Below are 15,081 nucleotides of genomic sequence, written 5' to 3'. Positions count from 1 at the left end.
ATATGCAAACAAACACAAAGTATACAATGTGCACCATTCCCATAGCCATTGCAAAGGCCCTGATCTTTGTATCTCAAACAATAACCACAATTTATTTGTGTAGTGTACTGACAGAAATTCTAGAACAACAGGTTACACACAGTATCAAAGTAATATCAAAGTTCTGTGGTCAACATTCTTGTATAATTATTGCATTAAAATGTTACTCTGAACTTCTGCGGATGATAAATTGGTAGCTAACTATTCAATGGGCTCCTAAGGACTTTTGTTAGATTAAAGCAAATCTAAACCACATACACTAAACCGTTAAGGTTGTGAACACGAGAACTCCACAGTGGTGGATGTTTGCGCTGAAAGCTGGGTATACGCCACAGGCTGCACGGTCCTGAACAGTTTTGCTTGTTGGCAGGATGTATTCACTCAAGGAAGCAGCCGCTGTGTGGAAGTGGTGCTGCCATGAGGTGGGTGGCATGTGTCACATAAAACCCGAATGAATGTCCAGCAGAACACTGCATGGCAACAAAATGAGTACTCTTAGTCACTTCACCTGTCAGTGGTTTTAATGTTGTGGCTGAGTGGTCTACACTCGAATATCTGTGTTGAGGAAGATGTGACTCAGTGATTCATACCAATTACCTCATAGACACGCTATGATTAACAGGGTATGTTCTCAAGTTTAAGCCCCCCCATAAAAACACCATCTCCCAAGAGATGGAAACACAAAAGCATGATAGTTCTGCAGTGCTGAATGCTTTTCAAGCATCCATAACATTTGCAAGAGTCACTGTGACACAGCTCTTACAGATGCTTTTTGTAGCCTGCGTTTCCTGCCTTAAATCTTATGTTCATTTTCTACAAACAAAGCCTGAAAAACAAGCTCTCGTTTAGTTTATCAAAGATTTTCTATTGAGCCACTGAACTACTATAAAAAAAGAAAAGAAAGAAAAACAAAAACATCTCCTCTCTCTCCCTCTCAGAGTCTCTCGCAACAAACTGGGCAAGAGTTCACCTGAGGAGAATCTGGGACTGATCAGCACTGCACGGGTTCCACACTTTGACCCAGGCGTGGGTCACAGTGCAGCCTGAGGTGAACACTTTCACTACAGTTTAATACTTACACTTTGTTTTTGATGAATACAGACGTGTCCCCTTATTAACAAAGTCCTTAATCTTCATGCCTTCATGCTTGAAAGGAATGTAACGAGTAGCATAACAAATGACTTTTTCCTGGAAGTAATTAAGTAATGTACTGCATTACTTTTAAAAAAAAAAGGTGTTCTGCATAATATATTTATTAATAATATTGAGTAATGACTAAAAAAAGTCTATATATATATATATATATATATATATATATATATATATATAACAACAAAGAGAGGAAATACCTCAACAAACATGCACAAACATTTGACCCACAGCAAGCAATTCATTTACATGAATGTAATTTCTTTATTGCTGCTTAGAAATGGTGGATGAGGAATCAAAGTCAAGTCCAAGTGATATTGATAATGTAACCGCAATCACTAAATTCGTATCAAAACATGGATTAAGATTGTCTGAAAGATCTGATGATCTGTAAGATCTTGGTAGGAATAATATAATCCAAACAGCGTCTCCCTCTAGACCCCCAGCCCCCCTCCCAGCCGACACATTTATCTGTCTGGAGCCTACCTTGGAGCTTCTGTGTTTCATGACATCTACTGGAAAATTACATTAGGTTGAGAATAAGAGGGACAGCATTAAGGGGCCCACCCATGGGACTGTTTTCATGTTCTTCTCTTTTTGTTCAAGAAAGCATAAGGGTGAGGTGGTGGCAAGGCAGTTGCATTCACAGTGGACACCTTTACTCCATGGGACATCCAGAGGGTAGATAAGGAGGCCACAGAAATGAGGGGGTTGAAGGGGTTCCACTGGGCGCCATTACGGTAAATAAATCTTCTAAATTGGGGAGAGCGATTAGCATACTGCGGCGGCAAAAACTTTGGTATCCTGGGCACAGCGTAGGGCAAAAAGATGTTTTTCTGCACCCATATAGAGGATCAAAGCTTAAGGGGCCCCCTTTTGAAGGCCCTGAAACTAGTGTGCGTGAACCAAGGGGGGTGGGGGGCGCCCCATCTCACAGACATAAAAAGGATGGGTGGATGGGAAGGGCACTCCTCTCACTTTCATCAGTTAAAGCTCATTTTCATACCGCATTTATGTATCAATGACTAAATCGATTGTTGATTAAAGCAAAATTAGGGCCCCCATTCTCCCTGAAAAACGTGTGGGAACGTTTCAAGTTTGTTGTTAAATGTAAAAGACTTTTCCCCATTAGCCATTTCATGGCTCCGGTTTGACAAAAAAAAACTAAAAGCCATCAGAACGAGACGATTTTTATATAGACTGTATGTAACACAACAACAATCATAATATATCTATAATATTGTTTCACTGAACTAGTCCTCACATCATAAGACACAAACAAGGCCCAGCCACGGGGATGATATTAACAGCCTGACCCTGTTGATAACAAAGTGTGTGGATTAGTGTGCGAGATCTACCAAAGATGGTAAATGGAGGTGTTTTAACCCACAAAACAGAAAAGACATTACTTATTATGAATGTAGTTGTGGCTAATGATGTAATCTAAACTCAGTATGCAATCCAAAGCTTTCTGAAACCCGTTATTAAATCTTCTTAAGGTCAAATTGCAAGAAACTGAATTTACAAATAACTAAAACTCATGATTCTATCTACTCTTCTGGCTATATTAATCAATACTGACATTTCTTATTTAGTTTAATTCTTGTTTACAGCCCAAACTTGAGTGGATCGGCAGATGATGCGAAATGTTGACATGATTAAGAAGTTGAAAATAGGAAGCTGATCAATGGAACTTTAAGCTGTGGTAATTCCTTCTTGTTAAACGCCACTGTAGGACGTGCAGTGATGTGACAGAGTTCATTCGGGGACTTGGACAGAGAGTTTCAGTAAAGTTATTACAAAATGTGTGGTTTGTAAGACACAACTCTCTGTACCGTGTTGAACAGGAACAGAATCCAAATGGGAAGCGCTATCGGATCACAACCCTAGGTGTGGCACTAGCAGTGATGCCAAAGAGAAAACAGAATATTTTCACCGAGATAAGGATCATGAATGATGAGTACTGCAAAAAATGAAGACACTAACATCATTAAATTTATGTGGAAACCTAACATCTGTGAAAACCATACTTCATGCTGTCACAGATCTGGAAGACCTCTTTCATATCTTGCATCCAGATTGAGCGTGTGTGCTTGACAGAGCTTACAACTCACACATGTCAGCAGAACAGGTCTTAAAAGCAGTGGCAAACTGAGAAGTTTGCAGTTTCCATTTATCCAAGTAAGTGTTGCCCAACAACAAAAACTTTTGCACATGGCAATATAGTGAAAGGCAGTGAAGCGTCAGAAAGCAAGCAACAATCCCTTTGATTCTGTCTGGGTTTGGTTAAGACATCTTGTTGAACTACACATTACAGCCAAAATTCTGACACGACACATATGCATACACAATATACTATACAATTACATGTATCGCTGACCACCTCAAAGTAGGTACAAGCTGACCACAAAATCCCATTCGGTCTTATACACAATGAAAAATGGCCAGGCTTTCTTGGGTTCCTTTCTCCTTGCATAACCTCAAGATAAAGCATCATTAGGAAAAAAAAATAGGACATTTTATATACTGCAAATACTATAAGAAAAAACTGTAGTAGTGTACAATGTCATTTCTGATGTAAAATGTCAATGCACCTGTGATTCCCTTCTACATCCTTCCTATTAATAGAAGCAACAAAGCTCATGCTAACTGATTTTATCTACGGTTTTAGAAGTGAGAGAGCCAAGCTTTCATTCTATACAACTCTTCTCTCTTACTTCATCACTGCTGAGGTGTGTTTAACTGGCACAGCTCACACAAGAAGTGGTATTTATAGGAAAAAATTAACTGTTTAAGATGCTGGTGTTATGTATTTATTTTTTATTCTTTATTTTCAAAGGGTTTTTTATAGGTTTTTATGAAGAGAAGTTGTGAATCATACACTTTACAAAGTTATACAAAGAAATGACAACATTATCCTAAAAAGCCTGTAAGCATACGATTCAGGCAATTTAATACCTGAACATTTGCTATTATGAATCTTCGCTAATTTTGATTTTATTTTATTTTAATTATGAGTCACACATGAACAGTACTAAAAAATAAACCTGAGCCATAGTGACATACAAAGATTGAAAGAAAGAGTGGCTTATCACTAATTTCACACAGCTTGTCGACCTCCTGGATAGTGATAACAGACGTGAGAAACCCAAACACATCAAGTTTCCCATAAATATACTGACTATGAAATTGTTGAGGTCACTTGGGCATGTCCTTGGAAATAAAATAAAATAAAAATATAACTAATTAAATGTCTGGATGCTCAGAATTTCTTTGCTTAGAGTCTTGACGATGAGAGGAAAAAAGAAAACAGCCGTATAATTGTTAGTACAAATGAGCAGATGAAGACGTAAGAACGGTAATCAGACCTGAATATTTGTGAAAGAAACAATGAATGAAATGATGCTCAGTGACCGTTTGATGCCATCCGTCAAGTGTGGCAAAGGCCTATAAGGCAGTGATTCCTGAACATGTGCAAATATTTACTGAAAACAAATTTTAAAAGGATAAAATTAAGAAAACTACACGAGATGAGACGCCAAAGCCAACCATCTGGAGGTATTTCAAATCACAGGTCATTCTTTGCCGTAACCTTATCCAGCGAGTGAATCTATAAGAGTTCGGGGCGTTTCGGCACGTTTGTCGGACGTTAACCAGACACATTGTTTTAACCTTTGCCGGAGAAGCTTCTGTCTCATTCCCAGGGGCTGGCTGTGTAAAAGGGTCAATGACTTCAATAGGCCTTCATTAAGCACAGTTAGTGTCAACAGTTAATTATGCAAATTAGGGGACCCCTCATGTGGTTTGTGGGTCCCTGGGCTCCCCCTTTCATTGCAGCCTCACACACACACAAAATAAAAGCACCACCCTGCAGACACACATACTTCATATAGCACATATGTTCACGTACACACAGTATGCCATTCACACGTTACTTTTCCTCCTCACTCATTTCTTGTCAGGAATCAAAAATGCAGTGTTATGTGCTGATATATAAATGGAGGCCAATGAGGCCCCTGAGGTCTCCAGTGGCTTTTCTTGCCATCAAAGGACCTCCGGAAGGTTCTTGCTGGGTGAAGCTGAAAGCCCACCAAGTTCTCCTCATCAAGGGTAGTGAGTGGGGGGTGGCATCCATGCTCCCTCAGAAACAAAATGGGGGGGAAAAAAACTGCATCAAAACAGTCAATTAGGCAAAAATGCATGACAGCCAAATTCGAGCATTGTTTCTGTGATGGTAATGACAGGCCCCTTCCACACATCTGATGTCTGCGGCCCCCTGATTTTCAAATGGTGGGAAGCCATCAGTAATTAATAGTCACACGCTTCGGGCCCCTCAGTTGTGACTGGCGGATTCTTTGTAGGCCCGGGCTAAAAAACTTCCAGTCCACATCTACCTACTTCTTGTCATCCCATCACTGCTAGTTTGTGTCCATCTCCCTCACAAATGGATCCATCACTGCCTGCTGTTTGCTTCATGTACATTGTTTATCAGCCATTTGAGTGGCTCCACTTCATTGTAGGGGGATTGTTATGGGCGCCAATTGTAACCAGCTCCCCCTGAAGCCTCCATCTAAACCCGTTCACCTCCCACTAATTGTGGAGAGATATGGTCTTTGGGGGGTTTAAAAGGGTGACTAGATGAAACGGCCTCCGTTGTGAACTGAAAACTGTTCAAACACCACAGTTCCTTTTGGAACCGGTCTCTTGTTTGTTATTTTGTTTGCCTTTGCTTTTTTCCCCAGCAAAGAAAACTTCTCAAAAACAGCAGTCTCAGAGTGATTGTGTGATAGTAAATCAAAAACAGACTGTAAGCCACACTGGTCCAAATCCACCAAGTGAAGCTCTGGGAGCAAGTCTCTGTTCTTTCACCATGTGATACAGGTGTCCTATTTTTGTGGCTACAGGAAAGAATATCTTGCAAGAACCCCCTAACCCCACAGCAGTCTATTCCTGAATCACGGTAGATATTTCAACGCCAAGTTGAGCAATGATGATTGCATTACTGGCTTTCATTTGGCTCATCCGGTGGCTTGCTTACACAGCCAGTTCCAAAATTGTTGCTAAACAAGTGCTTGGTCCAATGTAAAGATGTCATACAGCGAATCCATATATAAAACTTCCAAAAGGTGAGCCAAAAGGACCGAGCATGGGCCAGGAGACAGGAAGGGTCTGCGCAATTCATTGCCACCTAACTGAGTGGTATGCATTCATGCCGTGATCATTTTGGTGGAATATAGCACAATCGATTTAAAATAAAATAGCAAATTATAATGGATTTGTCCAACTTTAAAGACAGTGCATCAGGACAGTGATCTGGAGACTAAGCTATTATGTTACAGCCTTGTTTTGTTCCTAGTAACACCCCCCCCCCCCCCTCCCCATTACTCGTTTTTAACGAGCAAACTGAAGCATGTTTGATTAGTCCAGTTAGGTGCCTGACCTCAGATGAACCGATCATGTTTTTCACTTGCTGGAGAAACTGAAAATAAAGAGCTCTTTCAACAAGAAAAAAAATAAATAAATAAAGACGGCTGCACAACAGGCCTAGAGGTTCATGACCAGGGCAACAAAACATTTAATATAATGGCTTTATGTTTCATTTGCCCAGTGATTTTAGATCCCCTAATACAAGGGGGTTATATCAAAACCAGCTAATATGGCACAAGGACATAAACCTTAATCCGCTTTAAAATTAGGCCAATTGTCAACATTTTACTTACTATACAGTCACCATTTAATTTCAAATCCAAAGTGCTAGAGTACAAAATCATCAACACCCCTAAACATGTGCAGCTGATACTTTCTACAGGTGTAACAGCATGAAGAAACATTAAGAAAGAAAAAGCTAAGGGCTGAGCTGAGGGAAATGTGTCTCTGTGTGCACATGCGTGCGTGCGCGCACATGTGTGTGCGTGTGTGTGGCCTACCACTATGCAAACTGTATAACTAAATCCCACACAGGGAGCATTTGACTTAAGCCAATAGACTCCACATGTCTGTCCTACTTCAAAGGGGGCAAAAAAAAAACCCCAAAAAAAACAACAAAAAAACCCCAAAAACAAAACAGAAAACAACGTCATACAAGCCCGTTCTCATCATCTCCAAGTACAGAGTAAAAACTTGGTGCATGAAGCTAACATTATTCCTCACACAAATAAACAGTTTCACGCATCAACACTTTTGTGAGACTGTTAAATATATTAGTCGCTCGGTAAATGGAGGGTTAACTGTATGTGAACTTCTTCACCAAGTCTTGTTTTCAGCTTATATTTGCTCTGCATTATCCTGACACCTACTGGATGACTAAAAATTGTCAATGCCACACAAGTTAAAAAAAAAAAAAAGTTACTTTGCTGACACACAGTACACATAGTGATTAAACAAAATCAGGACCCTCTATATGCTTGAGTTACTTTCTGTTCATCCAGTCCTCTGCACGCTTAGAGTGCAACGTCAAGTCTGGGGTCACCTTGATAAGCAGTCATCATATTTAGGCTCAAAGATTTTCTCTGCTTTTATCGACAAGTCTAGTAATTGGGTTAATCAGACAAATGAGAAGCTTTTTCCTTGCAACTAAATTGTGAGCAATCGTTGAAGAATTGCCCCTGGTAAATGGCTAATAAATAATTTTATAAAAGCAAAGCCAGTTAAAAGACTGTGCAACATCTTGCTTTGATCAAGAATGTTTCAGCATTACTAATAAAATCAGACTTTACCGGAAGAAGGGAAAGACACACACACACACACAGACACACACTAAAAGCCAAGGCTGATGGACAGATGTTGTGCGTATGGAAGTATTGCGCAAAGAAGCTTTCATAAATGACTGTGCACAGAGGGAAACGTTTACTTAGTCAAAGGCAGGAAAGAACAGTCAGAGGCCAACTGTGCCACGATCCATCACAGGCCTGCGTATGACAGTGCACAGTGCAACCTGATTCAAAGGTAGCCTAAGCCCTTCCTGAGACTGGCCCCCAGAAGAGAGAACATCCAACCTAACAATTTTGGATGAATGTGTATGACAAAGGACAGGGAAAACATCAGCATGTCAGAAAATACTGCAAAGATCTAAAGGGTCTGACTTGAAAGAAATCACCTTATGTTAACCTGCCACAGGAAAGATGGGAGGAATTCAAGGTGTTTCTAATTTTGAACAGCATGGGAATAGATTTCAGACTGTAGATGCTAAATAATCTTGAAGAGATTATTAAATCATTTTCCAGGTCAGGTCATCTAACTCTTCAAGTGCTCGCTTTTGTAAAGTCTTCAGAAAACTGAGTGCAAGGAAGCAGATTTTAATACTTTTCTTTATCTAGCGTGACACATTTGTTGTCAAAAATGCCCCATAAACAAATGTAAACACACTTCTTTCACTTCAGTCTTTTCAAATGCAGACAGAACATATGACATTGTCACAAAAAAGACACAGGAGTCTCAGAAACTACAGATGGAGGTGAAACTTAAAATGTGCCACAGCGTCACACTAGGAAAGAGGAAATTTCCATCACCTCCGATCAGAGCTGCAGCTGATACATACACGCAACTACAGCGGAGTCACTTAACCAGAGAATGAAAGACAAGTGTACCCTTTCCTCGAAGACAAAAGCCAGATGTTATTGAGTGTTAGTGGGTTTTAAGTCCAGTGTGAAAGGGGCTTAAGATGGAAAGGAACACATTAACAGGAAAGGAAAACATTAAAAAAGAAAAAAATACATCTACCCACCCACCCACACACACCCACACACACAAAGCATGGGTAATGGTTTGAGTAGAGTCTTGGCAAATACATCCAACAGGTCATGAAAAAGTGTTTTTGGAACTTTTCACTTCTGATTTAAATGAGTGAAAACGATTGCACACAATAAATAAATAAGAACAAAAGAGTGTGTGTAATAGATGAAACTTCTTGAATAATACACGTCTTTGGTGTGGTTTCGCATGCTGTTACATCTTGCCAAAAACACCACAAAAAAGTGACCCTCTCAGTTTGCCCTCAGCAGCCCAGAGGTTTTCCATGTATCCTCTTAAAACCAATTTTCTCTTCAAGGAAATCAAAGTCAAGTGTTTTATGTAAAATATTAATCAAAAGAATAAGTTTAACAACCCCAGGTCCCCCTTTAAATACTACTTTAATAACCTGTCCTTTGCTTTCCATATTATTATTAGTATAAATTCAGGTAATAGCAAATGAGCTACTAAGAAGCTCATGCTTGTGTGTCTATTTAATGATAAAGTAGGATGTAGTGTATTTCATATTCAGAAATAATAGCATCAGGGGAAATTACCATAACAAACTCAATAGTAGTAAATCTGCAATTGAGCTAATAGAAGAGTGACTGCATGGCTCCACCCAGAGGACACAGCAGTAAATTTTTATGAATTGAATCTTGAGTCACAAATGAATTGAACAGATTTTTTGTGTGTTTAAATAATATATTAAAAAACAAAAACAACGTGTCATTTTTGTACAAACCCATCAAAACGTGCGATTTCAAAAGCAATGGCTGACTCTCTCTTGGGTGTCTGTCAAAGACACTATATTAATAAACTTTACTTACTCTCAGATTTCAACAGATATAAGGCAAAGAACATTTAAATTGTATTTCAGGTCACACTGAAAAAAGTCTAACATGCAGTCATTCATTCAATCTAATAAGTGCCATTCAAAACAGAATAAAATCATTGATTTGATTGTGAAACCCTTTCTTTTTGCATTTTAAAATACCACTTTTGATTTGGATGAAACTAAATATCTGTACAAAGGACACAGCGCAAAGTTTTTGATTTCTCTCAAAACATATATTTCTTTTCATGTTGAACAGATAATATCTTTAATTTGAGTCAAAGTGATTTGCACTTGAACACGCCCACCAGAAATAGACAGGGACCCATTTTTATTCTGCATGGCTGCTGGAAACATCGTGTCACATCTTTGATTAATTTCATCTGAAAATAAACGTAAGTAAAGCCAAGTGTGTTACAAAAGCTTTTATAATTTGTATTGCCAAAATTGCAGAAAATAACCCCATTTAAGCTGGGTCGACAGCCACCCCCAATTTTTGCATGATTGTAGCTGCTAGCTACAAGCTAGCTAGCTATCCGGCGCGACGTTAGAACTGGTTACCAGCAACCGACCATCACAGTCGGGAATGCAAGTTAGGCAAAAAGCCGTTTTTTACCAGTATACTAACTAGCTAGCGTTACCACGATGCATCAGTGGTGGAGACAGCTAGCTAGCATAAGTTCATAGTTCATAACATTCATAGTATAACTCCGTGCTCCGCTTCGTTTGAATTTTTCTGGTGAGCTCGCGGTTTCTAGACACAAGCTTGTGTTTGTGCGCGCACGTTTGTCTCTGTCTCTCTTCATATAAATATCTGTGTGTTATGTGTGTGTACACCGAGCGCAAAAGATAATTATTAATGTGCATGATTTAGAGACAGAAATAACAAGCCAGCATATAAGATCAATGACATAAGACTAATTCCTTCAATTGACTTTCAGGCGCGGCTCGGAAAAATGTGCATTTTCTGAAGAAATTTAAATTTTAACAGCAAAAAATTGACCCTATGCCAAACTTAGTCGCTAATGGCTGGTCTGTAGACTGTTTGGTAAACCTAAATCAAATTATAGTACTAGCTTTTTATAAGGATGTGTATGTCATGTTACGTATTTCTTGGTTTTTCTATGTTATGTGTTTTATAGAGAAGTAACATTATTCTTTTTTTTCTGTATGCTTTCAGAACCACAGATCGCTCCATCCATTCCATGGCTGAAGCATACATTTTCATTTAATCTGAACAGGTATCATTTTGCATTTACACTGCACATCCTTTTTAAACATTTCATAATAATCTAGACCCTCCCTCATTATCCTCTCATTCACCTTGCTGATGTGTTGGCACTATTGTGTGCAATAATTGCTCTCTCGGCTTCACCCAGGTGTGTGCTCAGTGCTGGTTGTGTAGGGAGATGTGCCCCATTTCCCCTTTTCTAGTCTTCGTAATTGAAAAGCACTCTGAAAATCACTTTTGTAGTAGTAAGTAATATTGCTATTGCATTAGTTACATCCGTTGTGTGAGTTAGTAAGAGATCCTTGTCCACTAATTTCCTCTGTCCAGTTCTAAATGCAGCAACATTTTCTATGGAGGGCAAAGGGAACATTTCATTTTGGTTGTGTCCTGTTATTTTGGAGTGTAACTACTTAAAGAGTAACTGAAGCCTAACAACTTGTTTTGCTTAGAAACTGTTATAATGGGTTTTTACAATGCAATCTTTCAGTTTTGGGCAGTTTTTGACATTTCTGTGTAAACTTGTTAAATTCTACCCTTTTTGGTCTAACTCTTACACATGGTTTACATTGGCCACAGGAACACTTCGAAGTGGTGCGCTTAGGAAAATCATACACTGTCAGCTGCTCCGCTGTTCACACCAGATGCATATTTCTCCACAACGGTCCAAAAGCACTTCTGTTCATCTGTTTATTCAGAGCTAAAAAAAAAAAACCACATTTACTATTATTACTCAAAGCCAGTAACTGGCTTTGAGTAATAAAATACCTGTTTGAGACCAACCACTTGTCATTCATTCGGAAGCTACATTCATTTATATCTTTCCAAAATGATTTGGCGACCCCAAGAATTATCTCATGACCCCAATTGGGGTTGGGACCCCAAGGTTGCGAATGTGTCTTAGAGATGATGCTGGTGACTGGCATGTACCGCTGACGTAGGCATGAACTGCTTTCAGCCAATCACAAAATTCAAATGCAATAGCCACCTTTCAACCCTAAGAGGGCAGCACTAAGACATTTTTAGACCAAAAAGTGTAGAATTTAACAAGTTTACATGAAATTGTAAAAGAAATGCCCAGTAACTGAAAGGTTGCATAGGTAAAGACTCACTAATACAGTTTATAAGCAGAAAAAAGCTGTTTTGAGGGTGAATTGCTGTTTAAGTAGTGTGACGTGTCAATCACAGCTAGGGGTGGGTTTTTATAATCGATTTATCGATTAAAATCGATTCTGGCTTGGATAACGTAAAATCGATTCATTAAAATCCTGAATCGATTTTTTAATATAAATTTATTTTGCCCGAAATGCCAGAATCTCTGGTGAAATCTCACAAAATTTCAACAACCACCAAACAGCTAAGACAGTAAATGAGAGCAGGAACACGGATTCTGCACAAAGACTTAAACACACAGCCCAACCGCGGATCAGAATCAGTGAGATGTCGCCTTTCTCACAGTCGGGGCTGAAAGCCGACAGCGCACTGATTCTGATCTGTCGGCGGTCCGCGCTTTGTGTTCACGCCCTTTATGCGCTGATTCTAAAGCTGTTAGTTTGATGTCTCTCCAAACAATATTGACCGAACCAGCAGCAAAAGAAGATCCAAACTAGGCTTCACATAAACAACGTCATGAATTCACTCTGACTTTTATTGTTTTGCTTCGACCACGATGCACAGCTCTCTCTCGCATGCTCGCTCTCTCGCGCGCTCTCTCTCCCTCTGTACTGTTTTCTGCATTATTCGCTTGCTTGTTACGCACAAGTCTACCGTTGTTTACAGCGCTGTCGGGCCGACGTTTTTTTTTTTCGTTTTATATACTTCCGAAAATAAAACCTAATTTCTGCCGTTCAATACCGAACAAATTTAAACTTTTTAAAATTATGCAAAACGCTCAGCCTTGTCTCTAATAAAACCGCTGTAACTTCAGAGGTAATGTTCATGTGTTGATTAATGGTTTTTTCGTTTTTGATCTACTGCAGAAAATTTTTATAAAATCCCAGAACAGGAAAATCACCTTCATGTTTTTCTGTGTTTTATCCTCAGCTACTTTGACACAAAGGCCTCTGCTGTGATGCTCACACCTTTGATAAAGTCTTGGTGTGTCAGCTTCCTTTTTATAGATACAAAAATATGTAAATGTACTGATCTGAATTATAATATTTCTGGCTGTCAAAATTTCCCAGATTCAAATCAAAGTGAATCGAATCGAATCGAATTAAATCGAATCGTGGATTGAATCGATTCGGGACCCTGTGAATCGGAATTGAATCGATTCTAGAAATCAGTGACGATACCCAGCCCTAATCACAGCTCAGCCTGCCACCCACATGAATGCTGATCCATCAGGCACCGCCCCCTTCTGAGGCATTTCTTCAAACAGAGTTTGACTAGGGATGTAATCTTGGGGGGGAATTACTGTCAACACAAAGGAAAAGCCCTCCATTATTTTCTCATTCTCATACTGATGGAAGGGGGTGGTCAAATAAATTGTCATTGCAGCAGATGGACAAATTCATTTATGTAATTCTATATATTGAACCAATACAAACATTACCTGTTTGGGAATTTAATATATTCCCTTTGTTTCCTCAGTTATCGGATGTGGAAATGCAAGGACTGCAGCCTGTCATTTTCAGGAAAATCTGAGCTACTACAACATTATCGACTTGATCATCGGTTTCATGGCAGGCACCGTCCTTACCCATGCATCCATGAAAATTGCCCCTGTTCATCCAGGACATGGAACGGTCTACAAAAACATCTAGCTAGGAACCATCTTTCTCAGGAGTCCACACAAAAAGCCTCTTCATTCAAGTGCTACATTTGTGACCACAATCAGCTTTCCACAGAGTATGATTTTTTTTCAACATATCAATCAACATTTCAAAAAAATGAACTTGTCTCTTGTATGTTTAATGGTTGCTCATACAAAAGCAATATATATGGCAGTTTCAAGACCCATAAATGGAGAAAACATAATTCATGCACTGTTAAAGACTTAAAAAGTGGAATATTTGTCACATCATCTATCAGCTGCTATCCTACAGACTCGTTGAACTCTGAATTGGATGAGCCAACCATCACAGACTCAAGAGATTTTGAAAAGGAAGTTGAACTGAAATTAGCTTTAAGATTCGCAAACTTAATTGTGAACTTAACACTGCACAGTAGTGTGTTTGCATGCATGTGTATGTGCACATGCATGTGCATGTGTGCTTGGTTATTTTGCTTGGTTGGCCTGCAGTGGTATTCTACATTCAAAAATTATAAGAACACCCATTTGAAAGGGAGATTTAAGTTGATTTCATTGATACATGTGTAGATTTTTTTTACATTGTACAGGCACAGTGCACATATAAACGTTTTTGAGTACTTGCAAATTGGTTTAAATAGAGTTTTTATAATGGTTTTATGCCAGTTTTAGACAGGTTGCAGGTTTTATACTGGTTTTCAAAAGATTGCAGGTTTTATAAAACAAACATTTCTCTAATCATTTCTGCCGTAGCACTAAATCTGTATATTACTAATCCTCTCTATCGATTATAGTTAAAATGGTTTGGAACAATAAATAATTTTGAAATAATTGGTTGGCCATCTGTCTTGTTTTTTTATAGGAAATGCAGAGCATTTTTGAACTGAAATAAAATGAAATGTAAAAAATATAGTTTGAATATATGTAAATCAATTACCCGCCTTCAACACAAACATATTAGTTAATGTTAATTTGGTTCGATGTGAATACATTAGGTTGGTTAAATTTCAATATATTAGCTTGGTTCAATAATTAAAATATGGTTCTATGTAAAAAAATCAATTTGGATCAATGCAAAATTTAAAGTTTCAGTCAAGTCTAGTAATATTGTTTATATCAACATAAAAGTATCAGGTAATATCAAGTGACTCAATTTGGATTCTATGAAGTCAAATATTTTGGATGTGACAATTGGACATCATTTTTTTTAATTTGAGTAGGGTTATTCTTTTTACAGTGCAACAGGAACACAATTCTCTAAATATAGTTCTCATTCTGACTGTATATTTATTTTATTTGTAGGTTGGTTGGCTTAAAGTAAATAATTTGTTTGTCAAGCAATATAAGTAG

General features: G+C 38.6%; 1 protein-coding gene and 1 long non-coding RNA gene across 10 annotated transcripts in view; one reads left to right on the top strand and one right to left on the bottom strand.

The window, feature by feature from the left end:
* LOC146506472 (ADP-ribosylation factor-like protein 15) overlaps positions 1 to 15,081 on the bottom strand; it is a 112,888-nt gene that overhangs the window by 74,461 nt on the left and 23,346 nt on the right. The window lies entirely within an intron of this gene.
* On the top strand, positions 9,803 to 14,664 carry LOC146506473 (uncharacterized). The gene is made up of 3 exons (XR_014877096.1): positions 9,803 to 10,146; positions 10,932 to 10,992; positions 13,572 to 14,664. It is a non-coding gene; the product is annotated as an uncharacterized LOC146506473 (long non-coding RNA).

The sequence above is a fragment of the Neolamprologus multifasciatus genome, chromosome 12, assembly GCF_963576455.1.
Source record: "Neolamprologus multifasciatus chromosome 12, fNeoMul1.2, whole genome shotgun sequence".
NCBI lineage: Eukaryota > Metazoa > Chordata > Actinopteri > Cichliformes > Cichlidae > Neolamprologus > Neolamprologus multifasciatus.
The sequence above is the reverse complement of the archived record's forward strand: the minus strand, read 5'-3'. Positions and strand labels throughout refer to the sequence as shown.